This window comes from Paramisgurnus dabryanus, chromosome 13 (genome assembly GCF_030506205.2).
Source record: "Paramisgurnus dabryanus chromosome 13, PD_genome_1.1, whole genome shotgun sequence".
NCBI classification, from domain to species: domain Eukaryota; kingdom Metazoa; phylum Chordata; class Actinopteri; order Cypriniformes; family Cobitidae; genus Paramisgurnus; species Paramisgurnus dabryanus.
The window spans coordinates 32,485,419-32,509,690 of record NC_133349.1 but is presented as its reverse complement, the minus strand read 5'-3'; the positions used below and the strand labels follow the sequence as shown (position 1 = coordinate 32,509,690).

The following is a 24,272-nucleotide window of genomic DNA, read 5'->3' as shown; positions in this document are numbered from 1 at the left end:
CTGTGTGCTTTTGGCAAATGAAAGGCTTCGGGCACATTGTTCCTCATTTTGAGAAATCCACATTCATCACCATTTCAAGGCGGTTGTGAAGAAATAAATAAGAATTAAAGATGAGCTACATGAAGGAAATAAAACCGTGAGTCGTTCCAAAAGTTATACCGACACATTCGCCGAGGAGCAAAAACGACTCGCTCGTGACCGCTGCGGTCGTCAGGATGGCCGAGCGGTCTAAGGCGCTGCGTTCAGGTCGCAGTCTCCTCTGGAGGCGTGGGTTTGAATCCCACTTCTGACATTCTATTGGCCTTGTTGGAGCCCCACCCGGTTTCCCATTTTGGTAGAGATGAGGTCTGGCAGCTGTGCATGCCGGCCTCCAGAATCCAGCTGTCTTCTGCAAGCATGACTGCCCAAGGCCCTGGCGTTGGGCCAGTGGCGCAATGGATAACGCGTCTGACTACGGATCAGAAGATTCTAGGTTCGACTCCTGGCTGGCTCGATGGTGCTTTTACTCCTTCCTCCCACATGTTGGGTGTCTGCTGTCCTGCGTCAACATGCCTCAGTAGAGCAGAGGACGCACGCCAGGCTCTGATTGCTCAGATGGCGGAGCGCAGGACTGCAGGCAGACAAATTAGCCCGGAGGCAGTGGAGCTTTGCCTCTTGGAGGTGCTGCGAACCTTGCCTTCGAAGCCAGCTTTGCGCATAACCCGGCAAGTGAAAAAGGCAAGCGCACGTCAAAAGAGCATTCCCTGACCGGGAATCGAACCCGGGCCGCGGCGGTGAGAGCGCCGAATCCTAGCCACTAGACCACCAGGGAGGGCACGCTGACTCTCAGACCGTGGATGCCCGGCACACTGTGCGGATGGGAAATGGGTCTTAAGTCTCAAAGTAGGCGACAAAAAGTCACCCTGCCCCGTGTGAGGCTCGAACTCACGACCTTCAGATTATGATACTGACGCGCTGCCTAACTGCGCCAACGAGGCACGCCCAGACCGATGGTGCCTGGGTGGCCCCTTGCGTCTGGTTGCGTGGCATTTTGTGCGCCACCAGCGAGGAAACTCCTGCGAGGAGAGCACGACTGGGCTTCTTGCACTCTGGCTACCCACACTGAGGACCTTCTCATTCTTAATTGGTTACAAATACAGAAATAACTTCAATGAGACACAGAGGGGCTATGTCATGCCCAGGGTTCCTATCGTCTTTTAAATGGTGTCGAGAATGGCACGCCTGCCGTTGCTGGACGATCTTGGCGCACGTGCTCTCAGTCTAGATAAAACCCATGATAAATAAACACTTACATTAGACACATTTGACACAGCTGACAGATTAATGGAATAACGTTACATATCCACAATGCAAAGTCCCAGTTACTCAGTGATCACGTGTTTGGCTCGTCTTTAGCCACATTATCAAAGGGAAAACTTTAATTGTGCTACAGTTGAAAGACTGTCCAATGTAAGCTGGTGACGTGTTCCACGTATTAGAATCTGTTAAAGAACAAGCTCTGCTGCCATTGCCTGTGGCAGTAAACTGTACTTCGCACTCACCTCTTGAAGAATCCCTTGTTTGCCTTGTGTGCTCGAGACACAATACCACCGGTTCTTTTAAGGATGTCACCGCCGTATGGTTAAGAGTTGTCTACATTAGAAGGCAACTGTGAACCATAAAGCGGCAGTGAAACGTACAGAGATGGCGCTTTTTCGTTATATTGCAATGATGGCATCCATCCGCATTTGAGCAAGTATTTTCATTGCGGGTTCATGTAGAACGGGAATGGCTATTCCTTTTTGTGACCCAGTTCTAATACAGTATGAGAAAGGGGGAACGGATCGTTGGCGTTGGGCCAGTGGCGCAATGGATAACGCGTCTGACTACGGATCAGAAGATTCTAGGTTCGACTCCTGGCTGGCTCGATGGTGCTTTTACTCCTTCCTCCCACACGTTGGGTGTGCCTGCTGTCCTGCGTCAACATGCCTCAGTAGAGCAGAGGACGCACGCCAGGCTCTGATTGCTCAGATGGCGGAGCGCAGGACTGCAGGCAGACAAATTAGCCCGGAGGCAGTGGAGCTTTGCCTCTTGGAGGTGCTGCGAACCTTGCCTTCGAAGCCAGCTTTGCGCATAACCCGGCAAGTGAAAAAGGCAAGCGCACGTCAAAAAAGCATTCCCTGACCGGGAATCGAACCCGGGCCGCGGCGGTGAGAGCGCCGAATCCTAGCCACTAGACCACCAGGGAGGGCACGCTGACTCTCAGACCGTGGATGCCCGGCACACTGTGCGGATGGGAAATGGGTCTTAAGTCTCAAAGTAGGCGACAAAAAGTCACCCTGCCCCGTGTGAGGCTCGAACTCACGACCTTCAGATTATGAGACTGACGCGCTGCCTAACTGCGCCAACGAGGCACGCCCAGACCGATGGTGCCTGGGTGGCCCCTTGAGTCTGGTTGCGTGGCATTTTGTGCGCCACCAGCGAGGAAACTCCTGCGAGGAGAGCACGACTGGGCTTCTTGCACTCTGGCTACCCACACTGAGGACCTTCTCATTCTTAATTGGTTACAAATACAGAAATAACTTCAATGAGACACAGAGGGGCTATGTCATGCCCAGGGTTCCTATCGTCTTTTAAATGGTGTCGAGAATGGCACGCCTGCTGTTGCTGGACGATCTTGGCGCACGTGCTCTCAGTCTAGATAAAACCCATGATAAATAAACACTTACATTAGACACATTTGACACAGCTGACAGATTAATGGAATAACGTTACATATCCACAATGCAAAGTCCCAGTTACTCAGTGATCACGTGTTTGGCTCGTCTTTAGCCACATTATCAAAGGGAAAACTTTAATTGTGCTACAGTTGAAAGACTGTCCAATGTAAGCTGGTGACGTGTTCCACGTATTAGAATCTGTTAAAGAACAAGCTCTGCTGCCATTGCCTGTGGCAGTAAACTGTACTTCGCACTCACCTCTTGAAGAATCCCTTGTTTGCCTTGTGTGCTCGAGACACAATACCACCGGTTCTTTTAAGGATGTCACCGCCGTATGGTTAAGAGTTGTCTACATTAGAAGGCAACTGTGAACCATAAAGCGGCAGTGAAACGTACAGAGATGGCGCTTTTTCGTTATATTGCAATGATGGCATCCATCCGCATTTGAGCAAGTATTTTCATTGCGGGTTCATGTAGAACGGGAATGGCTATTCCTTTTTGTGACCCAGTTCTAATACAGTATGAGAAAGGGGGAACGGATCGTTGTATGCAAAACCACTTTGACAGGCATCCGTTACAGGGCAAATGGAGACGGGCTGTGTGCTTTTGGCAAATGAAAGGCTTCGGGCACATTGTTCCTCATTTCGAGAAATCCACATTCATCACCATTTCAAGGCGGTTGTGAAGAAATAAATAAGAATTAAAGATGAGCTACATGAAGGAAATAAAACCGTGAGTCGTTCCAAAAGTTATACCGACACATTCGCCGAGGAGCAAAAACGACTCGCTCGTGACCGCTGCGGTCGTCAGGATGGCCGAGCGGTCTAAGGCGCTGCGTTCAGGTCGAAGTCTCCTCTGGAGGCGTGGGTTCGAATCCCACTTCTGACATTCTATTGCCCTTGTTGGAGCCCCCCGTGCTGTGTATTGTGGTTTCTTTCGAGGGAGCGTACTTTTCAAAGAAGGCAGGAGACAGGCACGCGGGGGACCACCCGGTTTCCCATTTTGGTAGAGATGAGGTCTGGTAGCTGTGCATGCCGGCCTCCAGAATCCAGCTGTCTTCTGCAAGCATGACTGCCCAAGGCCCTGGCGTTGGGCCAGTGGCGCAATGGATAACGCGTTTGACTACGGATCAGAAGATTCTAGGTTCGACTCCTGGCTGGCTCGATGGTGCTTTTACTCCTTCCTCCCACACGTTGGGTGTCTGCTGTCCTGCGTCAACATGCCTCAGTAGAGCAGAGGAGGCACGCCAGGCTCTGATTGCTCAGATGGCGGAGCGCAGGACTGCAGGCAGGCAAATTAGCCCGGAGGCAGTGGAGCTTTGCCTCTTGGAGGTGCTGCGAACCTTGCCTTTGAAGCCAGCTTTGCGCATAACCCGGCCGGTGAAAAAGGCAAGCGCACGTCAAAAGAGCGTTCCCTGACCGGGAATCGAACCCGGGCCGCGGCAGTGAGAGCGCCGAATCCTAGCCACTAGACCACCAGGGAGGGCACGCTGACACTCAGACCGTGGATGCCCGGCACACTGTGCGGATGGGAAATGGATCTTAAGTCTCAAAGTAGACGACAAAAAGTCACCCTGCCCCGTGTGAGGCTCGAACTCACGACCTTCAGATTATGAGACTTACGCGCTGCCTAACTGCGCCAACGAGGCACGCCCAGACCGATGGTGCCTGGGTGGCCCCTTGCGTCTGGTTGCGTGGCATTTTGTGCGCCACCAGCGGGGAAACTCCTGCGAGGAGAGCACGACTGGGCTTCTTGCACTCTGGCTACCCACACTGAGGACCTTCTCATTCTTAACTGGTTACAAATACAGAAATAACTTCAATGAGACACAGAGGGGCTATGTCATGCCCAGGGTTCCTATCGTCTTTTAAATGGTGTCGAGAATGGCACGCCTGCCGTTGCTGGACGATCTTGGCGCACGTGCTCTCAGTCTAGATAAAACCCATGATAAATAAACACTTACATTAGACACATTTGACACAGCTGACAGATTAATGGAATAACGTTACATATCCACAATGCAAAGTCCCAGTTACTCAGTGATCACGTGTTTGGCTCGTCTTTAGCCACATTATCAAAGGGAAAACTTTAATTGTGCTACAGTTGAAAGACTGTCCAATGTAAGCTGGTGACGTGTTCCACGTATTAGAATCTGTTAAAGAACAAGCTCTGCTGCCATTGCCTGTGGCAGTAAACTGTACTTCGCACTCACCTCTTGAAGAATCCCTTGTTTGCCTTGTGTGCTCGAGACACAATACCACCGGTTCTTTTAAGGATGTCACCGCCGTATGGTTAAGAGTTGTCTACATTAGAAGGCAACTGTGAACCATAAAGCGGCAGTGAAACGTACAGAGATGGCGCTTTTTCGTTATATTGCAATGATGGCATACATCCGCATTTGAGCAAGTATTTTCATTGCGGGTTCATGTAGAACGGGAATGGCTATTCCTTTTTGTGACCCAGTTCTAATACAGTATGAGAAAGGGGGAACGGATCGTTGGCGTTTGGCCAGTGGCGCAATGGATAACGCGTCTGACTACGGATCAGAAGATTCTAGGTTCGACTCCTGGCTGGCTCGATGGTGCTTTTACTCCTTCCTCCCACACGTTGGGTGTGCCTGCTGTCCTGCGTCAACATGCCTCAGTAGAGCAGAGGACGCACGCCAGGCTCTGATTGCTCAGATGGCGGAGCGCAGGACTGCAGGCAGACAAATTAGCCCGGAGGCAGTGGAGCTTTGCCTCTTGGAGGTGCTGCGAACCTTGCCTTCGAAGCCAGCTTTGCGCATAACCCGGCAAGTGAAAAAGGCAAGCGCACGTCAAAAGAGCATTCCCTGACCGGGAATCTAACCCGGGCCGCGGCGGTGAGAGCGCCGAATCCTAGCCACTAGACCACCAGGGAGGGCACGCTGACTCTCAGACCGTGGATGCCGGGCACACTGTGCGGATGGGAAATGGGTCTTAAGTCTCAAAGTAGGCGACAAAAAGTCACCCTGCCCCGTGTGAGGCTCGAACTCACGACCTTCAGATTATGAGACTGACGCGCTGCCTAACTGCGCCAACGAGGCACGCCCAGACCGATGGTGCCTGGGTGGCCCCTTGCGTCTGGTTGCGTGGCATTTTGTGCGCCACCAGCGAGGAAACTCCTGCGAGGAGAGCACGACTGGGCTTCTTGCACTCTGGCTACCCACACTGAGGACCTTCTCATTCTTAATTGGTTACAAATACAGAAATAACTTCAATGAGACACAGAGGGGCTATGTCATGCCCAGGGTTCCTATCGTCTTTTAAATGGTGTCGAGAATGGCACGCCTGCCGTTGCTGGACGATCTTGGCGCACGTGCTCTCAGTCTAGATAAAACCCATGATAAATAAACACTTACATTAGACACATTTGACACAGCTGACAGATTAATGGAATAACGTTACATATCCACAATGCAAAGTCCCAGTTACTCAGTGATCACGTGTTTGGCTCGTCTTTAGCCACATTATCAAAGGGAAAACTTTAATTGTGCTACAGTTGAAAGACTGTCCAATGTAAGCTGGTGACGTGTTCCACGTATTAGAATCTGTTAAAGAACAAGCTCTGCTGCCATTGCCTGTGGCAGTAAACTGTACTTCGCACTCACCTCTTGAAGAATCCCTTGTTTGCCTTGTGTGCTCGAGACACAATACCACCGGTTCTTTTAAGGATGTCACCGCCGTAGGGTTAAGAGTTGTCTACATTAGAAGGCAACTGTGAACCATAAAGCGGCAGTGAAACGTACAGAGATGGCGCTTTTTCGTTATATTGCAATGATGGCATCCATCCGCATTTGAGCAAGTATTTTCATTGCTGGTTCATGTAGAACGGGAATGGCTATTCCTTTTTGTGACCCAGTTCTAATACAGTATGAGAAAGGGGGAACGGATTGTTGTATGCAAAACCACTTTGACAGGCATCCGTTACAGGGCAAATGGAGACGGGCTGTGTGCTTTTGGCAAATGAAAGGCTTCGGGCACATTGTTCCTCATTTCGAGAAATCCACATTCATCACCATTTCAAGGCGGTTGTGAAGAAATAAATAAGAATTAAAGATGAGCTACATGAAGGAAATAAAACCGTGAGTCGTTCCAAAAGTTATACCGACACATTCGCAGAGGAGCAAAAACGACTCGCTCGTGACCGCTGCGGTCGTCAGGATGGCCGAGCGGTCTAAGGCGCTGCGTTCAGGTCGCAGTCTCCTCTGGAGGCGTGGGTTCGAATCCCACTTCTGACATTCTATTGCCCTTGTTGGAGCCCCCCGTGCTGTGTATTGTGGTTTCTTTCGAGGGAGCGTACTTTTCAAAAAAGGCAGGAGACAGGCACGCGGGGGACCACCCGGTTTCCCATTTTGGTAGAGATGAGGTCTGGCAGCTGTGCATGCCGGCCTCCAGAATCCAGCTGTCTTCTGCAAGCATGACTGCCCAAGGCCCTGGCGTTGGGCCAGTGGCGCAATGGATAACGGATGACTACGGATCAGAAGATTCTAGGTTCGACTCCTGGCTGGCTCGATGGTGCTTTTACTCCTTCCTCCCACACGTTGGGTGTCTGCTGTCCTGCGTCAACATGCCTCAGTAGAGCAGAGGACGCACGCCAGGCTCTGATTGCTCAGATGGCGGAGCGCAGGACTGCAGGCAGGCAAATTAGCCCGGAGGCAGTGGAGCTTTGCCTCTTGGAGGTGCTGCGAACCTTGCCTTCGAAGCCAGCTTTGCGCATAACCCGGCCGGTGAAAAAGGCAAGCGCACGTCAAAAGAGCGTTCCCTGACCGGGAATCGAACCCGGGCCGCGGCGGTGAGAGCGCCGAATCCTAGCCACTAGACCACCAGGGAGGGCACGCTGACTCTCAGACCGTGGATGCCCGGCACACTGTGCGGATGGGAAATGGGTCTCAAGTCTCAAAGTAGGCGACAAAAAGTCACCCTGCCCCGTGTGAGGCTCAAACTCACGACCTTCAGATTATGAGACTGACGCGCTGCCTAACTGTGCCAACGAGGCACGCCCAGACCGATGGTGCCTGGGTGGCCCCTTGCGTCTGGTTGCGTGGCATTTTGTGCGCCACCAGCGAGGAAACTCCTGCGAGGAGAGCACGACTGGGCTTCTTGCACTCTGGCTACCCACACTGAGGACCTTCTCATTCTTAATTGGTTACAAATACAGAAATAACTTCAATGAGACACAGAGGTGCTATGTCATGCCCAGGGTTCCTATCGTCTTTTAAATGGTGTCGAGAATGGCACGCCTGCCGTTGCTGGACGATCTTGGCGCACATGCTCTCAGTCTAGATAAAACCCATGATAAATAAACACTTACATTAGACACATTTGACACAGCTGACAGATTAATGGAATAACGTTACATATCCACAATGCAAAGTCCCAGTTACTCAGTGATCACGTGTTTGGCTCGTCTTTAGCCACATTATCAAAGGGAAAACTTTAATTGTTCTACAGTTGAAAGACTGTCCAATGTAAGCTGGTGACGTGTTCCACGTATTAGAATCTGTTAAAGAACAAGCTCTGCTGCCATTGCCTGTGGCAGTAAACTGTACTTCGCACTCACCTCTTGAAGAATCCCTTGTTTGCCTTGTGTGCTCGAGACACAATACCACCGGTTCTTTTAAGGATGTCACCGCCGTATGGTTAAGAGTTGTCTACATTAGAAGGCAACTGTGAACCATAAAGCGGCAGTGAAACGTACAGAGATGGCGCTTTTTCGTTATATTGCAATGATGGCATCCATCCGCATTTGAGCAAGTATTTTCATTGCGGGTTCATGTAGAACGGGAATGGCTATTCCTTTTTGTGACCCAGTTCTAATACAGTATGAGAAAGGGGGAACGGATCGTTGTATGCAAAACCACTTTGACAGGCATCCGTTACAGGGCAAATGGAGACGGGCTGTGTGCTTTTGGCAAATGAAAGGCTTCGGGCACATTGTTCCTCATTTCGAGAAATCCACATTCATCACCATTTCAAGGCGGTTGTGAAGAAATAAATAAGAATTAAAGATGAGCTACATGAAGGAAATAAAACCGTGAGTCGTTCCAAAAGTTATACCGACACATTCGCCTAGGACCAAAAACGACTCGCTCGTGACCGCTGCAGTCGTCAGGATGGCCGAGCGGTCTAAGGCGCTGCGTTTAGGTCGCAGTCTCCTCTGGAGGCGTTGGTTCGAATCCCACTTCTGACATTCTATTGCCCTTGTTGGAGCCCCCCGTGCTGTGTATTGTGGTTTCTTTCGAGGGAGCGTACTTTTCAAAGAAGGCAGGAGACAGGCACGCGGGGGACCACCCGGTTTCCCATTTTGGTAGAGATGAGGTCTGGCAGCTGTGCATGCCGGCCTCCAGAATCCAACTGTCTTCTGCAAGCATGACTGCCCAAGGCCCTGGCGTTGGGCCAGTGGCGCAATGGATAACGCGTCTGACTATGGATCAGAAGATTCTAGGTTCGACTCCTGGCTGGCTCGATGGTGCTTTTACTCCTTCCTCCCACACGTTGGGTGTCTGCTGTCCTGCGTCAACATGCCTCAGTAGAGCAGAGGACGCACGCCAGGCTCTGATTACTGCAGGCAGGCAAATTAGCCCGGAGGCAGTTGAGCTTTGCCTCTTGGAGGTGCTGCGATCCTTGCCTTCGAAGCCAGCTTTGCGCATAACCCGGCCGGTGAAAAAGGCAAGCGCACGTCAAAAGAGCGTTCCCAGACCGGGAATCGAACCCGGGCCGCGGCGGTGAGAGCGCCGAATCCTAGCCACTAGACCACCAGGGAGGGCACGCTGACTCTCAGACCGTGGATGCCCAGCACACTGTGCGGATGGGAAATGGGTCTTAAGTCTCAAAGTAGGCGACAAAAAGTCACCCTGCCCCGTGTGAGGCTCGAACTCACGAACTTCAGATTATGAGACTGACGCGCTGCCTAACTGCGCCAACGAGGCATGCCCAGACCGATGGTGCCTGGGTGGCCCCTTGCGTCTGGTTGCGTGGCATTTTGTGCGCCACCAGCGAGGAAACTCCTGCGAGGAGAGCACGACTGGGCTTCTTGCACTCTGGCTACCCACACTGAGGACCTTCTCATTCTTAATTGGTTACAAATACAGAAATAACTTCAATGAGACACAGAGGGGCTATGTCATGCCCAGGGTTCCTATCGTCTTTTAAATGGTGTCGAGAATGGCACGCCTGCCGTTGCTGGACGATCTTGGCGCACGTGCTCTCAGTCTAGATAAAACCCATGATAAATAAACACTTACATTAGACACATTTGACACAGCTGACAGATTAATGGAATAACGTTACATATCCACAATGCAAAGTCCCAGTTACTCAGTGATCACGTGTTTGGCTCATCTTTAGCCACATTATCAAAGGGAAACTTTAATTGTGCTACAGTTGAAAGACTGTCCAATGTAAGCTGGTGACGTGTTCCACGTATTAGAATCTGTTAAAGAACAAGCTCTGCTGCCATTGCCTGTGGCAGTAAACTGTACTTCGCACTCACCTCTTGAAGAATCCCTTGTTTGCCTTGTGTGCTCGAGACACAATACCACCGGTTCTTTTAAGGATGTCACCGCCGTATGGTTAAGAGTTGTCTACATTAGAAGGCAACTGTGAACCATGAAGCGGCAGTGAAACGTACAGAGATGGCGCTTTTTCGTTATATTGCAATGATGGCATCCATCCGCATTTGAGCAAGTATTTTCATTGCGGGTTCATGTAGAACGGGAATGGCTATTCCTTTTTGTGACCCAGTTCTAATACAGTATGAGAAAGGGGGAACGGATCGTTGTATGCAAAACCACTTTGACAGGCATCCATTACAGGGCAAATGGAGACGGGCTGTGTGCTTTTGGCAAATGAAAGGCTTCGGGCACATTGTTCCTCATTTCGAGAAATCCACATTCATCACCATTTCAAGGCGGTTGTGAAGAAATAAATAAGAATTAAAGATGAGCTACATGAAGGAAATAAAACCGTGAGTCGTTCCAAAAGTTATACCGACACATTCGCCGAGGACCAAAAACGACTCGCTCGTGACCGCTGCGGTCGTCAGGATGGCCGAGCGGTCTAAGGCGCTGCGTTCAGGTCGCAGTCTCCTCTGGAGACGTGGGTTCGATTCCCACTTCTGACATTCTATTGCCCTTGTTGGAGCCCCACCCGGTTTCCCATTTTGGTAGAGATGAGGTCTGGCAGCTGTGCATGCCGGCCTCCAGAATCCAGCTGTCTTCTGCAAGCATGACTGCCCAAGGCCCTGGCATTGGGCCAGTGGCGCAATGGATAACGCGTCTGACTACGGATCAGAAGATTCTAGGTTCGACTCCTGGCTGGCTCGATGGTGCTTTTACTCCTTCCTCCGAAACGTTGGGTGTCTGCTGTCCTGCGTCAACATGCCTCAGTAGAGCAGAGGACGCACGCCAGGCTCTGATTGCTCAGATGGCGGAGCGCAAGACTGCAGGCAGGCAAATTAGCCCGGAGGCAGTGGAGCTTTGCCTCTTGGAGGTGCTGCGATCCTTGCCTTCGAAGCCAGCTTTGCGCATAACCCGGCCGGTGAAAAAGGCAAGCGCACGTCAAAAGAGCGTTCCTTGACCGGGAATCGAACCTGGGCCGCGGCGGTGAGAGCGCCGAATCCTAGCCACTAGACCACCAGGGAGGGCACGCTGACTCTCAGACCGTGGATGCCCGGCACACTGTGCGGATGGGAAATGGGTCTTAAGTCTCAAAGTAGGCGACAAAAAGTCACCCTGCCCCGTGTGAGGCTCGAACTCAAGACCTTCAGATTATGAGACTGACGCGCTGCCTAACTGCGCCAACGAGGCACGCCCAGACCGATGCTGCCTGGGTGGCCCCTTGCGTCTGGTTGCGTGGCATTTTGTGCGCCACCAGCGAGGAAACTCCTGCGAGGAGCACGACTGGGCTTCTTGCACTCTGGCTACCCACACTGAGGACCTTCTCATTCTTAATTGGTTACAAATACAGAAATAACTTCAATGAGACACAGAGGGGCTATGTCATGCCCAGGGTTCCTATCGTCTTTTAAATGGTGTCGAGAATGGCACGCCTGCCGTTGCTGGACAATCTTGGCGCACGTGCTCTCAGTCTAGATAAAACCCATGATAAATAAACACTTACATTAGACACATTTGACACAGCTGACAGATTAATGGAATAACGTTACATATCCACAATGCAAAGTCCCAGTTACTCAGTGATCACGTGTTTGGCTCGTCTTTAGCCACATTATCAAAGGGAAAACTTTAATTGTGCTACAGTTGAAAGACTGTCCAATGTAAGCTGGTGACGTGTTCCACGTATTAGAATCTGTTAAAGAACAAGCTCTGCTGCCATTGCCTGTGGCAGTAAACTGTACTTCGCACTCACCTCTTGAAGAATCCCTTGTTTGCCTTGTGTGCTCGAGACACAATACCACCGGTTCTTTTAAGTATGTCACCGCCGTATGGTTAAGAGTTGTCTACATTAGAAGGCAACTGTGAACCATAAAGCGGCAGTGAAACGTACAGAGATGGCGCTTTTTTGTTATATTGCAATGATGGCATCCATCCGCATTTGAGCAAGTATTTTCATTGCGGGTTCATGTAGAACGGGAATGGCTATTCCTTTTTGTGACCCAGTTCTAATACAGTATGAGAAAGGGGGAACGGATCGTTGTATGCAAAACCACTTTGACAGGCATCCGTTACAGGGCAAATGGAGACGGGCTGTGTGCTTTTGGCAAATGAAAGAAATCCACATTCATCACCATTTCAAGGCGGTTGTGAAGAAATAAATAAGAATTAAAGATGAGCTACATGAAGGAAATAAAACCGTGAGTCGTTCCAAAAGTTATACCGACACATTCGCCGAGGAGCAAAAACGACTCGCTCGTGACAGCTGCAGTCGTCAGGATGGCCGAGCGGTCTAAGGCGCTGCGTTCAGGTCGCAGTCTCCTCTGGAGGCGTGGGTTCGAATCCCACTTCTGACATTCTATTGCCCTTGTTGGAGCCCCCCGTGCTGTGTATTGTGGTTTCTTTCGAGGGAGCGTACTTTTCAAAAAAGGCAGGAGACAGGCACGCGGGGGACCACCCGGTTTCCCATTTTGGTAGAGATGAGGTCTGGCAGCTGTGCATGCCGGCCTCCAGAATCCAGCTGTCTTCTGCAAGCATGACTGCCCGAGCCCTGGCATTGGGCCAGTGGCGCAATGGATAACGCGTCTGACTACGGATCAGAAGATTCTAGGTTCGACTCCTGGCTGGCTCGATGGTGCTTTTACTCCTTCCTCCCACACGTTGGGTGTCTGCTGTCCTGCGTCAACATGCCTCAGTAGAGCAGAGGACGCACGCCAGGCTCAGATGGCGGAGCGCAGGACTGCAGGCAGGCAAATTAGCCCGGAGGCAGTGGAGCTTTGCCTCTTGGAGGTGCTGCGAACCTTGCCTTCGAAGCCAGCTTTGCACATAACCCGGCCGGTGAAAAAGGCAAGCGCACGTCAAAAGAGCGTTCCCTGACCGGGAATCGAACCCGGGCCGCGGCGGTGAGAGCGCCGAATCCTAGCCACTAGACCACCAGGGAGGGCACGCTGACTCTCAGACCGTGGATGCCCGGCACACTGTGCGGATGGGAAATGGGTCTTAAGTCTCAAAGTAGGCGACAAAAAGTCACCCTGCCCCGTGTGAGGCTCGAACTCACGACCTTCAGATTATGAGACTGACGCGCTGCCTAACTGCGCCAACGAGGCACGCCCAGAACGATGGTGCCTGGGTGGCCCCTTGCGTCTGGTTGCGTGGCATTTTGTGCGCCACCAGCGAGGAAACTCCTGCGAGGAGAGCACGACTGGGCTTCTTGCACTCTGGCTACCCACACTGAGGACCTTCTCATTCTTAATTGGTTACAAATACAGAAATAACTTCAATGAGACACAGAGGGGCTATGTCATGCCCAGGGTTTCTATCGTCTTTTAAATGGTGTCGAGAATGGCACGCCTGCCGTTGCTGGACGATCTTGGCGCACGTGCTCTCAGTCTAGATAAAACCCATGATAAATAAACACTTACATTAGACACATTTGACACAGCTGACAGATTAATGGAATAACGTTACATATCCACAATGCAAAGTCCCAGTTACTCAGTGATCACGTGTTTGGCTCGTCTTTAGCCACATTATCAAAGGGAAAACTTTAATTGTGCTACAGTTGAAAGACTGTCCAATGTAAGCTGGTGACGTGTTCCACGTATTAGAATCTGTTAAAGAACAAGCTCTGCTGCCATTGCCTGTGGCAGTAAACTGTACTTCGCACTCACCTCTTGAAGAATCCCTTGTTTGCCTTGTGTGCTCGAGACACAATACCACCGGTTCTTTTAAGGATGTCACCGCCGTATGGTTAAGAGTTGTCTACATTAGAAGGCAACTGTGAACCATAAAGCGGCAGTGAAACGTACAGAGATGGCGCTTTTTCGTTATATTGCAATGATGGCATCCATCCGCATTTGAGCAAGTATTTTCATTGCGGGTTCATGTAGAACGGGAATGGCTATTCCTTTTTGTGACCCAGTTCTAATACAGTATGAGAAAGGGGGAACGGATCGTTGTATGCAAAACCACTTTGACAGGCATCCGTTACAGGGCAAATGGAGACGGGCTGTGTGCTTTTGGCAAATGAAAGGCTTCGGGCACATTGTTCCTCATTTCGAGAAATCCACATTCATCACCATTTCAAGGCGGTTGTGAAGAAATAAATAAGAATTAAAGATGAGCTACATGAAGGAAATAAAACCGTGAGTCGTTCCAAAAGTTATACCGACACATTCGCCTAGGACCAAAAACGACTCGCTCGTGACCGCTGCAGTCGTCAGGATGGCCGAGCGGTCAAAGGCGCTGCGTTTAGGTCGCAGTCTCCTCTGGAGGCGTGGGATCGAATCCCACTTCTGACATTCTATTGCCCTTGTTGGAGCCCCCCGTGCTGTGTATTGTGGTTTCTTTCGAGGGAGCGTACTTTTCAAAGAAGGCAGGAGACAGGCACGCGGGGGACCACCCGGTTTCCCATTTTGGTAGAGATGAGGTCTGGCAGCTGTGCATGCCGGCCTCCAGGCAAGTGGCGCAATGGATAATGCGTCTGATTACGGATCAGAAGATTCTAGGTTCGACTCCTGGCTGGCTCGATGGTGCTTTTACTCCTTCCTCCCACACGTTGGGTGTCTGCTGTCCTGCGTCAACATGCCTCAGTAGAGCAGAGGACGCACGCCAGGCTCTGATTGCTCAGATGGCGGAGCGCAGGACTGCAGGCAGGCAAATTAGCCCGGAGGCAGTGGAGCTTTGCCTCTTGGAGGTGCTGCGAACCTTGCCTTCGAAGCCAGCTTTGCGCATAACCCGGCCGGTGAAAAAGGCAAGCGCACGTCAAAAGAGCGTTCCCTGACCGGGAATCGAACCCGGGCCGCGGCGGTGAGAGCGCCGAATCCTAGCCACTAGACCACCAGGGAGGGCACGCTGACTCTCAGACCGTGGATGCCCAGCACACTGTGCGGATGGGAAATGGGTCTTAAGTCTCAAAGTAGGCGACAAAAAGTCACCCTGCCCCGTGTGAGGCTCGAACTCACGAACTTCAGATTATGAGACTGACGCGCTGCCTAACTGCGCCAACGAGGCATGCCCAGACCGATGGTGCCTGGGTGGCCCCTTGCGTCTGGTTGCGTGGCATTTTGTGCACCACCAGCGAGGAAACTCCTGCGAGGAGAGCACGACTGGGCTTCTTGCACTCTGGCTACCCACACTGAGGACCTTCTCATTCTTAATTGGTTACAAATACAGAAATAACTTCAATGAGACACAGAGGGGCTATGTCATGCCCAGGGTTCCTATCGTCTTTTAAATGGTGTCGAGAATGGCACGCCTGCCGTTGCTGGACGATCTTGGCGCACGTGCTCTCAGTCTAGATAAAACCCATGATAAATAAACACTTACATTAGACACATTTGACACAGCTGACAGATTAATGGAATAACGTTACATATCCACAATGCAAAGTCCCAGTTACTCAGTGATCACGTGTTTGGCTCGTCTTTAGCCACATTATCAAAGGGAAAACTTTAATTGTTCTACAGTTGAAAGACTGTCCAATGTAAGCTGGTGACGTGTTCCACGTATTAGAATCTGTTAAAGAACAAGCTCTGCTGCCATTGCCTGTGGCAGTAAACTGTACTTCGCACTCACCTCTTGAAGAATCCCTTGTTTGCCTTGTGTGCTCGAGACACAATACCACCGGTTCTTTTAAGGATGTCACCGCCGTATGGTTAAGAGTTGTCTACATTAGAAGGCAACTGTGAACCATAAAGCGGCAGTGAAACTTACAGAGATGGCGCTTTTTCGTTATATTGCAATGATGGCATCCATCCGCATTTGAGCAAGTATTTTCATTGCGGGTTCATGTAGAACGGGAATGGCTATTCCTTTTTGTGACCCAGTTCTAATACAGTATGAGAAAGGGGGAACGGATCGTTGTATGCAAAACCACTTTGACAGGCATCCGTTACAGGGCAAATGGAGACGGGCTGTGTGCTTTTGGCAAATGAAAGGCTTCGGGCACATTGTTCCTCATTTCGAGAAATCCACATTCATCACCATTTCAAGGCGGTTGTGAAGAAATAAATAAGAATTAAAGATGAGCTACATGAAGGAAATAAAACCGTGAGTCGTTCCAAAAGTTATACCGACACATTCGCCGAGGAGCAAAAACGACTCGCTCGTGGCAGATGCGGTCGTCAGGATGGCCGAGCGGTCTAAGGCGCTGCGTTCAGGTCGCAGTCTCCTCTGGAGGCGTGGGTTCGAGGAGCCCCCCTTGTTGGAGCCCCCCGTGCTGTGTATTGTGGTTTCTTTCGAGGGAGCGTACTTTTCAAAAAAGGCAGGAGACAGGCGCGCGGGGGACCACCCGGTATCCCATTTTGGATTTTGGTAGAGAAGAAGTCTGGCAGCTGTGCATGCCGGCCTCCAGAATCCAGCTGTCTTCTGCAAGCATGACTGCCCAAGGCCCTGGCATTGGGCCAGTGGCGCAATGGATAACGCGTCTGACTACGGATCAGAAGATTCTAGGTTCGACTCCTGGCTGGCTCGATGGTGCTTTTACTCCTTCCTCCGAAACGTTGGGTGTCTGCTGTCCTGCGTCAACATGCCTCAGTAGAGCAGAGGACGCACGCCAGGCTCTGATTGCTCAGATGGCGGAGCGCAAGACTGCAGGCAGGCAAATTAGCCCGGAGGCAGTGGAGCTTTGCCTCTTGGAGGTGCTGCGATCCTTGCCTTCGAAGCCAGCTTTGCGCATAACCCGGCCGGTGAAAAAGGCAAGCGCACGTCAAAAGAGCGTTCCCTGACCGGGAATCGAACCTGGGCCGCGGCGGTGAGAGCGCCGAATCCTAGCCACTAGACCACCAGGGAGGGCACGCTGACTCTCAGACCGTGGATGCCCGGCACACTGTGCGGATGGGAAATGGGTCTTAAGTCTCAAAGTAGGCGACAAAAAGTCACCCTGCCCCGTGTGAGGCTCGAACTCAAGACCTTCAGATTATGAGACTGACGCGCTGCCTAACTGCGCCAACGAGGCACGCCCAGACCGATGCTGCCTGGGTGGCCCCTTGCGTCTGGTTGCGTGGCATTTTGTGCGCCACCAGCGAGGAAACTCCTGCGAGGAGCACGACTGGGCTTCTTGCACTCTGGCTACCCACACTGAGGACCTTCTCATTCTTAATTGGTTACAAATACAGAAATAACTTCAATGAGACACAGAGGGGCTATGTCATGCCCAGGGTTCCTATCGTCTTTTAAATGGTGTCGAGAATGGCACGCCTGCCGTTGCTGGACAATCTTGGCGCACGTGCTCTCAGTCTAGATAAAACCCATGATAAATAAACACTTACATTAGACACATTTGACACAGCTGACAGATTAATGGAATAACGTTACATATCCACAATGCAAAGTCCCAGTTACTCAGTGATCACGTGTTTGGCTCGTCTTTAGCCACATTATCAAAGGGAAAACTTTAATTGTGCTACAGTTGAAAGACTGTCCAATGTAAGCTGGTGACGTGTTCCACGTATTAGAATCTGTTAAAGAACAAGCTCTGCTGCCATTGCCTGTGGCAGTAAACTGTACTTCGCACTCACCTCTTGAAGAATCCCTTGTTTGCCTTGTGTGCTCGAGACACAATACCACCGGTTCTTTTAAGTATGTCACCGCCGTATGGTTAAGAGTTGTCTACATTAGAAGGCAACTGTGAACCATAAAGCGGCAGTGAAACGTACAGAGATGGCGCTTTTTCGTTATATTGCAATGATGGCATCCATCCGCATTTGAGCAAGTATTTTCATTGCGGGTTCATGTAGAACGGGAATGGCTATTCCTTTTTGTGACCCAGTTCTAATACAGTATGAGAAAGGGGGAACGGATCGTTGTATGCAAAACCACTTTGACAGGCATCCGTTACAGGGCAAATGGAGACGGGCTGTGTGCTTTTGGCAAATGAAAGAAATCCACATTCATCACCATTTCAAGGCGGTTGTGAAGAAATAAATAAGAATTAAAGATGAGCTACATGAAGGAAATAAAACCGTGAGTCGTTCCAAAAGTTATACCGACACATTCGCCGAGGAGCAAAAACGACTCGCTCGTGACAGCTGCAGTCGTCAGGATGGCCGAGCGGTCTAAGGCGCTGCGTTCAGGTCGCAGTCTCCTCTGGAGGCGTGGGTTCGAATCCCACTTCTGACATTCTATTGCCCTTGTTGGAGCCCCCCGTGCTGTGTATTGTGGTTTCTTTCGAGGGAGCGTACTTTTCAAAAAAGGCAGGAGACAGGCACGCGGGGGACCACCCGGTTTCCCATTTTGGTAGAGATGAGGTCTGGCAGCTGTGCATGCCGGCCTCCAGAATCCAGCTGTCTTCTGCAAGCATGACTGCCCGAGCCCTGGCATTGGGCCAGTGGCGCAATGGATAACGCGTCTGACTACGGATCAGAAGATTCTAGGTTCGACTCCTGGCTGGCTCGATGGTGCTTTTACTCCTTCCTCCCACACGTTGGGTGTCTGCTGTCCTGCGTCAACATGCCTCAGTAGAGCAGAGGAGGCACGCCAGGCTCAGATGGCGGAGCGCAGGACTGCAGGCAGGCAAATTAGCCCGGAGGCAGTGGAGCTTTGCCTCTTGGAGGTGCTGCGAACCTTGCCTTCGAAGCCAGCTTTGCACATAACCCGGCCGGTGAAAAAGGCAAGCGTACGTCAAAAGAGCGTTCCCTGACCGGGAATCGAACCCGGGCCGCGGCGGTGAGAGCGCCGAATGCTAGCCACTAGACCACCAGGGAGGGCACGCTGACTCTCAGACCGTGGATGCCCGGCACACTGTGCGGATGGGAAATGGGTCTTAAGTCTCAAAGTAGGCGACAAAAAGTCACCCTGCCCCGTGTGAGGCTCGAACTCACGACCTTCAGATTATGAGACTGACGCGCTGCCTAACTGCGCCAACGAGGCACGCCCAGAACGATGGTGCCTGGGTGGCCCCTTGCGTCTGGTTGCGTGGCATTTTGTGCGCCACCAGCGAGGAAACTCCTGCGAGGAGAGCACGACTGGGCTTCTTGCACTCTGGCTACCCACACTGAGGACCTTCTCATTCTTAATTGGTTACAAATACAGAAATAACTTCAATGAGACACAGAGGGGCTATGTCATGCCCAGGGTTTCTATCGTCTTTTAAATGGTGTCGAGAATGGCACGCCTGCCGTTGCTGGAGGATCTTGGCGCACGTGCTCTCAGTCTAGATAAAACCCATGATAAATAAACACTTACATTAGACACATTTGACACAGCTGACAGATTAATGGAATAACGTTACATATCCACAATGCAAAGTCCCAGTTACTCAGTGATCACGTGTTTGGCTCGTCTTTAGCCACATTATCAAAGGGAAAACTTTAATTGTGCTACAGTTGAAAGACTGTCCAATGTAAGCTGGTGACGTGTTCCACGTATTAGAATCTGTTAAAGAACAAGCTCTGCTGCCATTGCCTGTGGCAGTAAACTGTACTTCGCACTCACCTCTTGAAGAATCCCTTGTTTGCCTTGTGTGCTCGAGACACAATACCACCGGTTCTTTTAAGGATGTCACCGCCGTATGGTTAAGAGTTGTCTACATTAGAAGGCAACTGTGAACCATAAAGCGGCAGTGAAACGTACAGAGATGGGGCTTTTTCGTTATATTGCAATGATGGCATCCATCCGCATTTGAGCAAGTATTTTCATTGCGGGTTCATGTAGAACGGGAATGGCTATTCCTTTTTGTGACCCAGTTCTAATACAGTATGAGAAAGGGGGAACGGATTGTTGTATGCAAAACCACTTTGACAGGCATCCGTTACAGGGCAAATGGAGACGGGCTGTGTGCTTTTGGCAAATGAAAGGCTTCGGGCACATTGTTCCTCATTTCGAGAAATCCACATTCATCACCATTTCAAGGTGGTTGTGAAGAAATAAATAAGAATTAAAGATGAGCTACATGAAGGAAATAAAACCGTGAGTCGTTCCAAAAGTTATACCGACACATTCGCCGAGGAGCAAAAACGACTCGCTTGTGACAGCTGCGGTCGTCAGGATGGCCGAGCGGTCTAAGGCGCTGCGTTCAGGTCGCAGTTTCCTCTGGAGGCGTGGGTTCAAATCCCACTTCTGACATTCTATTGCCCTTGTTGGAGCCCCCCGTGCTGTGTATTGTGGTTTCTTTCGAGGGAGCGTACTTTTCAAAAGAGGCAGGAGACAGGCACGCGGGGGACCACCCGGTTTCCCATTTTGGTAGAGATGAGGTCTGGCAGCTGTGCATGCCGGCCTCCAGAATCCAGCTGTCTTCTGCAAGCATGACTGCCCAAGGCCCTGGCGTTGGGCCAGTGGCGCAATGGATAACGCGTCTGACTACGGATCAGAAGATTCTAGGTTCGACTCCTGGCTGGCTCGATGGTGCTTTTACTCCTTCCTCCCACACGTTGGGTGTCTGCTGTCCTGCGTCAACATGCCTCAGTAGAGCAGAGGACGCACGCCAGGCACTGATTGCTAGGATGGCGGAGCGCAGGACTGCAGGCAGGCAAATTAGCCCGGAGGCAGTGTAGCTTTGCCTCTTGGAGGTGCTGCGAACCTTGCCTTCGAAGCCAGCTTTGCGCATAACCCGGCCAGTGAAAAAGGCAAGCGCACGTCAAAAGAGCGTTCCCTGACCGGGAATCGAACCCGGGCCGCGGCGGTGAGAGCGCCGAATCCTAGCCACTAGACCACCAGGGAGGGCACGCTGACTCTCAGACCGTGGATGCCCGGCACACTGTGCGGATGGGAAATGGGTCTTAATTCTCAAAGTAGGCGACAAAAAGTCACCCTGCCCCGTGTGAGGCTCGAACTCACGACCTTCAGATTATGAGACTGACGCGCTGCCTAACTGCGCCAACGAGGCACGCCCAGACCGATGGTGCCTGGGTGGCCCCTTGCGTCTGGTTGCGTGGCATTTTGTGCGCCACCAGCGAGGAAACTCCTGCGAGGAGAGCACGACTGGGCTTCTTGCACTCTGGCTACCCACACTGAGGACCTTCTCATTCTTAATTGGTTACAAATACAGAAATAACTTCAATGAGACACAGAGGGGCTATGTCATGCCCAGGGTTTCTATCGTCTTTTAAATGGTGTCGAGAATGGCACGCCTGCCGTTGCTGGACGATCTTGGCACACGTGCTCTCAGTCTAGATAAAACCCATGATAAATAAACACTTACATTAGACACATTTGACACAGCTGACAGATTAATGGAATAACGTTACATATCCACAATGCAAAGTCCCAGTTACTCAGTGATCACGTGTTTGGCTCGTCTTTAGCCACATTATCAAAGGGAAAACTTTAATTGTGCTACAGTTGAAAGACTGTCCAATGTAAGCTGGTGACGTGTTCCACGTATTATAATCTGTTAAAGAACAAGCTCTGCTGCCATTGCCTGTGGCAGTAAACTGTACTTCGCACTCACCTCTTGAAGAATCCCTTGTTTGCCTTGTGTGCTCGAGACACAATACCACCGGTTCTTTTAAGGATGTCACCGCCGTATGGTTAAGAGTTGTCTACATTAGAAGGCAACTGTGAACCATAAAGCGGCAGTGAAACGTACAGAGATGGGGCTTTTTCGTTATATTGCAATGATGGCATCCATCCGCATTTGAGCAAGTATTTTCATTGCGGGTTCATGTAGAACGGGAATGGCTATTCCTTTTTGTGACCCAGTTCTAATACAGTATGAGAAAGGGGGAACGGATTGTTGTATGCAAAACCACTTTGACAGGCATCCGTTACAGGGCAAATGGAGACGGGCTGTGTGCTTTTGGCAAATGAAAGGCTTCGGGCACATTGTTCCTCATTTCGAGAAATCCACATTCATCACCATTTCAAGGCGGTTGTGAAGAAATAAATAAGAATTAAAGATGAGCTACATGAAGGAAATAAAACCGTGAGTCGTTCCAAAAGTTATACCGACACATTCGCCGAGGAGCAAAAACGACTCGCTCGTGGCAGATGCGGTCGTCAGGATGGCCGAGCGGTCTAAGGCGCTGCGTTCAGGTCGCAGTCTCCTCTGGAGTCGTGGGTTCGAATCCCACTTCTGACATTCTATTGCCCTTGTTGGAGCCCCCCATGCTGTGTATTGTGGTTTCTTTCGAGGGAGCGTACTTTTCAAAGAAGGCAGGAGGCAGGCACGCGGGGGACCACCCGGTTTCCCATTTTGGTAGAGATGAGGTTTGGCAGCTGTGCATGCCGGCCTCCAGAATCCAGCTGTCTTCTGCAAGCATGACTGCCCAAGCCAGCGTTGCGCATAACTCAGCCGGTGAAAAAGGCAAGCGTACGTCAGAAGAGCGTTCCCTGACCGGGAATCGAACCTGGGCCGCGACGGTGAGAGTATACCACCACTATACCACCATGGAGGGCACGCTGGACCTCAGACCATGGATGACTGGCACACTGTGCGGAAGGGAAATGGGTCTCAAGATAGTCGACAAAAAGTCGCCCTTCTCTGTGTGAGGCTCAAAATCATGACCTTCAGATTATGAGACTGACGCGCTGCTTACCTGCGCCAACAAGGCATGCCCAGACTGATGGCGCCTGGGTGGCCCCTTCCGTCTGGTTGCGTGGCATTTTGTGTGCCACCAGCAAGGAAACTCCTGCGAGGAGAGCACGACTGGGCTTCTTGCACTCTGGCTACCCACACTGAGGACCTTCTCGTTCTTAATTTGTTACACGTACAGAAATAACTTCAAGGAGACACAGAGGGTCTATGTCATGCCCAGGATTCCTATCGTCTTTAAATGGTGCCGAGAATGGCACGCCTGCCGTCACTGGATGATCTTGGCGCACATGCTCTCAGACTAGATAAAACCCACTTCTAACATTCTATTGCCCTTGTTGGACCAGCAACGCTGCTGCGTGCATCAAAACTCCGTAGAGTTCATCGTCAAAATCCTATTTTCTTACTATCTTGTTCGCTTCTATATAATATAACTTACTAGTATATCTTAGGAATACTTTACTGTGACGATTATTGAACAGTATTAATAAGGATATTATTAAGTGATAATCACTAGCAAACACCCACTATTAGCATATAGCCCACTAGCATCAACAAACGGTGCCGGCTGAAGTAAGCATTTGCTTGCTGTCTGCTTACTGTAAATTTCCCTTTCTTGCCGATCTAATGGTGGATTCATCCGATGTATACTTATTAGACCTGTCCTTACCAGAGTGGGAAGCTGTGGAGGAGCTGATGCCCGGCCTTCGCAGATCCAATGCGAGGTTCAGCGCCCACTTCACCCTGGCACCAGAAGTCCGCAGGCGACCGAGGCGTGCGGCAAGCAAGCACCCCACGCGATGCAGCTTCACGAACCACGTTCTGTTGAACAGAGATGCCATTGCCCAGCATGAAAACGGTAAGACTCTGGATGTTATTGTAACCTGCACTACTTGCCACATGTACAGTTTAGTTTCTTCCGTCAGCATAGAGGGGTTTACTTGTGCTAAGTGTATTGAAGTATTAAGGCTGACGGAGAAGGTTGCAGAACTAGAAGCGCGCATCCAAAAACTAGTTGAGAACAGTAAGACCGCTAATGTTAATTTTACAAACACTGTAGTAATTTCTAACAGATTTCTAACAGACACACAGTAATACACCGGCTGAGACGTCTGTTAAAAGTGCCCTGGTTATTGGAGACTCTATTCTCAGGAACGTTAACACTGAGACACCAGCCACCATAGTCCAATGTATACTGGGAGCCAGAGCGTCTGACATTAGATCCAAACTTAAAGTTCTGGCTAATGCTAAACGTAAGTTTTCTAAGATTGTTATTCACGCCGGCAGGAATGACACCAGACTCCGCCAGTCGGAGATCACTAAAGATACTTTGAGGTGTGTGAAATTGCAAAAACAATGTCAGACAATGTAATATGCTCTGCTCCCCTCCCCGCCTACCGGGGGGATGAAACTTACAGTAGATTAGTGTCTCTTCATGGCTGGATGTCAAAGTGCTGCCCTCAGCATA

General features: G+C 50.8%; 37 non-coding genes across 37 annotated transcripts; 19 read left to right on the top strand and 18 right to left on the bottom strand.

The window, feature by feature from the left end:
• The first annotated feature begins 209 nt into the window (after positions 1-209).
• On the top strand, positions 210-292 carry trnal-cag (transfer RNA leucine (anticodon CAG)). Its single transcript has one exon. It is a non-coding gene; the product is annotated as a tRNA-Leu (tRNA).
• A 128-nt stretch (positions 293-420) lies between these two features.
• trnar-acg (transfer RNA arginine (anticodon ACG)) lies at positions 421-493 on the top strand. Its single transcript has one exon. It is a non-coding gene; the product is annotated as a tRNA-Arg (tRNA).
• Positions 494-739: 246 nt separating this feature from the next.
• trnae-cuc (transfer RNA glutamic acid (anticodon CUC)) lies at positions 740-811 on the bottom strand. The gene has a single exon. It is a non-coding gene; the product is annotated as a tRNA-Glu (tRNA).
• Positions 812-903: 92 nt separating this feature from the next.
• Positions 904-977, bottom strand: trnam-cau (transfer RNA methionine (anticodon CAU)). Its single transcript has one exon. It is a non-coding gene; the product is annotated as a tRNA-Met (tRNA).
• Positions 978-1,834: 857 nt separating this feature from the next.
• On the top strand, positions 1,835-1,907 carry trnar-acg (transfer RNA arginine (anticodon ACG)). The gene has a single exon. It is a non-coding gene; the product is annotated as a tRNA-Arg (tRNA).
• Positions 1,908-2,155: 248 nt separating this feature from the next.
• Positions 2,156-2,227, bottom strand: trnae-cuc (transfer RNA glutamic acid (anticodon CUC)). The gene has a single exon. It is a non-coding gene; the product is annotated as a tRNA-Glu (tRNA).
• A 92-nt stretch (positions 2,228-2,319) lies between these two features.
• On the bottom strand, positions 2,320-2,393 carry trnam-cau (transfer RNA methionine (anticodon CAU)). Its single transcript has one exon. It is a non-coding gene; the product is annotated as a tRNA-Met (tRNA).
• Positions 2,394-3,504: 1,111 nt separating this feature from the next.
• Positions 3,505-3,587, top strand: trnal-cag (transfer RNA leucine (anticodon CAG)). Its single transcript has one exon. It is a non-coding gene; the product is annotated as a tRNA-Leu (tRNA).
• Positions 3,588-3,790: 203 nt separating this feature from the next.
• Positions 3,791-3,863, top strand: trnar-acg (transfer RNA arginine (anticodon ACG)). The gene has a single exon. It is a non-coding gene; the product is annotated as a tRNA-Arg (tRNA).
• Positions 3,864-4,273: 410 nt separating this feature from the next.
• trnam-cau (transfer RNA methionine (anticodon CAU)) lies at positions 4,274-4,347 on the bottom strand. Its single transcript has one exon. It is a non-coding gene; the product is annotated as a tRNA-Met (tRNA).
• Positions 4,348-5,689: 1,342 nt separating this feature from the next.
• On the bottom strand, positions 5,690-5,763 carry trnam-cau (transfer RNA methionine (anticodon CAU)). The gene has a single exon. It is a non-coding gene; the product is annotated as a tRNA-Met (tRNA).
• Positions 5,764-6,874: 1,111 nt separating this feature from the next.
• trnal-cag (transfer RNA leucine (anticodon CAG)) lies at positions 6,875-6,957 on the top strand. Its single transcript has one exon. It is a non-coding gene; the product is annotated as a tRNA-Leu (tRNA).
• Positions 6,958-7,477: 520 nt separating this feature from the next.
• On the bottom strand, positions 7,478-7,549 carry trnae-cuc (transfer RNA glutamic acid (anticodon CUC)). Its single transcript has one exon. It is a non-coding gene; the product is annotated as a tRNA-Glu (tRNA).
• Positions 7,550-7,641: 92 nt separating this feature from the next.
• Positions 7,642-7,715, bottom strand: trnam-cau (transfer RNA methionine (anticodon CAU)). Its single transcript has one exon. It is a non-coding gene; the product is annotated as a tRNA-Met (tRNA).
• Positions 7,716-8,826: 1,111 nt separating this feature from the next.
• trnal-cag (transfer RNA leucine (anticodon CAG)) lies at positions 8,827-8,909 on the top strand. The gene has a single exon. It is a non-coding gene; the product is annotated as a tRNA-Leu (tRNA).
• A 203-nt stretch (positions 8,910-9,112) lies between these two features.
• trnah-aug (transfer RNA histidin (anticodon AUG)) lies at positions 9,113-9,185 on the top strand. Its single transcript has one exon. It is a non-coding gene; the product is annotated as a tRNA-His (tRNA).
• Positions 9,186-9,574: 389 nt separating this feature from the next.
• Positions 9,575-9,648, bottom strand: trnam-cau (transfer RNA methionine (anticodon CAU)). Its single transcript has one exon. It is a non-coding gene; the product is annotated as a tRNA-Met (tRNA).
• Positions 9,649-10,758: 1,110 nt separating this feature from the next.
• On the top strand, positions 10,759-10,841 carry trnal-cag (transfer RNA leucine (anticodon CAG)). Its single transcript has one exon. It is a non-coding gene; the product is annotated as a tRNA-Leu (tRNA).
• A 128-nt stretch (positions 10,842-10,969) lies between these two features.
• On the top strand, positions 10,970-11,042 carry trnar-acg (transfer RNA arginine (anticodon ACG)). The gene has a single exon. It is a non-coding gene; the product is annotated as a tRNA-Arg (tRNA).
• Positions 11,043-11,452: 410 nt separating this feature from the next.
• Positions 11,453-11,526, bottom strand: trnam-cau (transfer RNA methionine (anticodon CAU)). Its single transcript has one exon. It is a non-coding gene; the product is annotated as a tRNA-Met (tRNA).
• Positions 11,527-12,606: 1,080 nt separating this feature from the next.
• trnal-cag (transfer RNA leucine (anticodon CAG)) lies at positions 12,607-12,689 on the top strand. The gene has a single exon. It is a non-coding gene; the product is annotated as a tRNA-Leu (tRNA).
• Positions 12,690-12,891: 202 nt separating this feature from the next.
• On the top strand, positions 12,892-12,964 carry trnar-acg (transfer RNA arginine (anticodon ACG)). Its single transcript has one exon. It is a non-coding gene; the product is annotated as a tRNA-Arg (tRNA).
• Positions 12,965-13,201: 237 nt separating this feature from the next.
• On the bottom strand, positions 13,202-13,273 carry trnae-cuc (transfer RNA glutamic acid (anticodon CUC)). The gene has a single exon. It is a non-coding gene; the product is annotated as a tRNA-Glu (tRNA).
• Positions 13,274-13,365: 92 nt separating this feature from the next.
• Positions 13,366-13,439, bottom strand: trnam-cau (transfer RNA methionine (anticodon CAU)). The gene has a single exon. It is a non-coding gene; the product is annotated as a tRNA-Met (tRNA).
• A 1,111-nt stretch (positions 13,440-14,550) lies between these two features.
• Positions 14,551-14,633, top strand: trnal-cag (transfer RNA leucine (anticodon CAG)). The gene has a single exon. It is a non-coding gene; the product is annotated as a tRNA-Leu (tRNA).
• A 474-nt stretch (positions 14,634-15,107) lies between these two features.
• trnae-cuc (transfer RNA glutamic acid (anticodon CUC)) lies at positions 15,108-15,179 on the bottom strand. Its single transcript has one exon. It is a non-coding gene; the product is annotated as a tRNA-Glu (tRNA).
• Positions 15,180-15,271: 92 nt separating this feature from the next.
• trnam-cau (transfer RNA methionine (anticodon CAU)) lies at positions 15,272-15,345 on the bottom strand. The gene has a single exon. It is a non-coding gene; the product is annotated as a tRNA-Met (tRNA).
• Positions 15,346-16,733: 1,388 nt separating this feature from the next.
• Positions 16,734-16,806, top strand: trnar-acg (transfer RNA arginine (anticodon ACG)). The gene has a single exon. It is a non-coding gene; the product is annotated as a tRNA-Arg (tRNA).
• Positions 16,807-17,216: 410 nt separating this feature from the next.
• On the bottom strand, positions 17,217-17,290 carry trnam-cau (transfer RNA methionine (anticodon CAU)). Its single transcript has one exon. It is a non-coding gene; the product is annotated as a tRNA-Met (tRNA).
• A 1,080-nt stretch (positions 17,291-18,370) lies between these two features.
• trnal-cag (transfer RNA leucine (anticodon CAG)) lies at positions 18,371-18,453 on the top strand. Its single transcript has one exon. It is a non-coding gene; the product is annotated as a tRNA-Leu (tRNA).
• A 202-nt stretch (positions 18,454-18,655) lies between these two features.
• On the top strand, positions 18,656-18,728 carry trnar-acg (transfer RNA arginine (anticodon ACG)). Its single transcript has one exon. It is a non-coding gene; the product is annotated as a tRNA-Arg (tRNA).
• A 401-nt stretch (positions 18,729-19,129) lies between these two features.
• trnam-cau (transfer RNA methionine (anticodon CAU)) lies at positions 19,130-19,203 on the bottom strand. The gene has a single exon. It is a non-coding gene; the product is annotated as a tRNA-Met (tRNA).
• Positions 19,204-20,314: 1,111 nt separating this feature from the next.
• On the top strand, positions 20,315-20,397 carry trnal-cag (transfer RNA leucine (anticodon CAG)). Its single transcript has one exon. It is a non-coding gene; the product is annotated as a tRNA-Leu (tRNA).
• Positions 20,398-20,600: 203 nt separating this feature from the next.
• On the top strand, positions 20,601-20,673 carry trnar-acg (transfer RNA arginine (anticodon ACG)). Its single transcript has one exon. It is a non-coding gene; the product is annotated as a tRNA-Arg (tRNA).
• Positions 20,674-20,919: 246 nt separating this feature from the next.
• Positions 20,920-20,991, bottom strand: trnae-cuc (transfer RNA glutamic acid (anticodon CUC)). The gene has a single exon. It is a non-coding gene; the product is annotated as a tRNA-Glu (tRNA).
• A 92-nt stretch (positions 20,992-21,083) lies between these two features.
• trnam-cau (transfer RNA methionine (anticodon CAU)) lies at positions 21,084-21,157 on the bottom strand. Its single transcript has one exon. It is a non-coding gene; the product is annotated as a tRNA-Met (tRNA).
• Positions 21,158-22,268: 1,111 nt separating this feature from the next.
• On the top strand, positions 22,269-22,351 carry trnal-cag (transfer RNA leucine (anticodon CAG)). Its single transcript has one exon. It is a non-coding gene; the product is annotated as a tRNA-Leu (tRNA).
• The last annotated feature ends 1,921 nt before the right edge of the window (positions 22,352-24,272 follow it).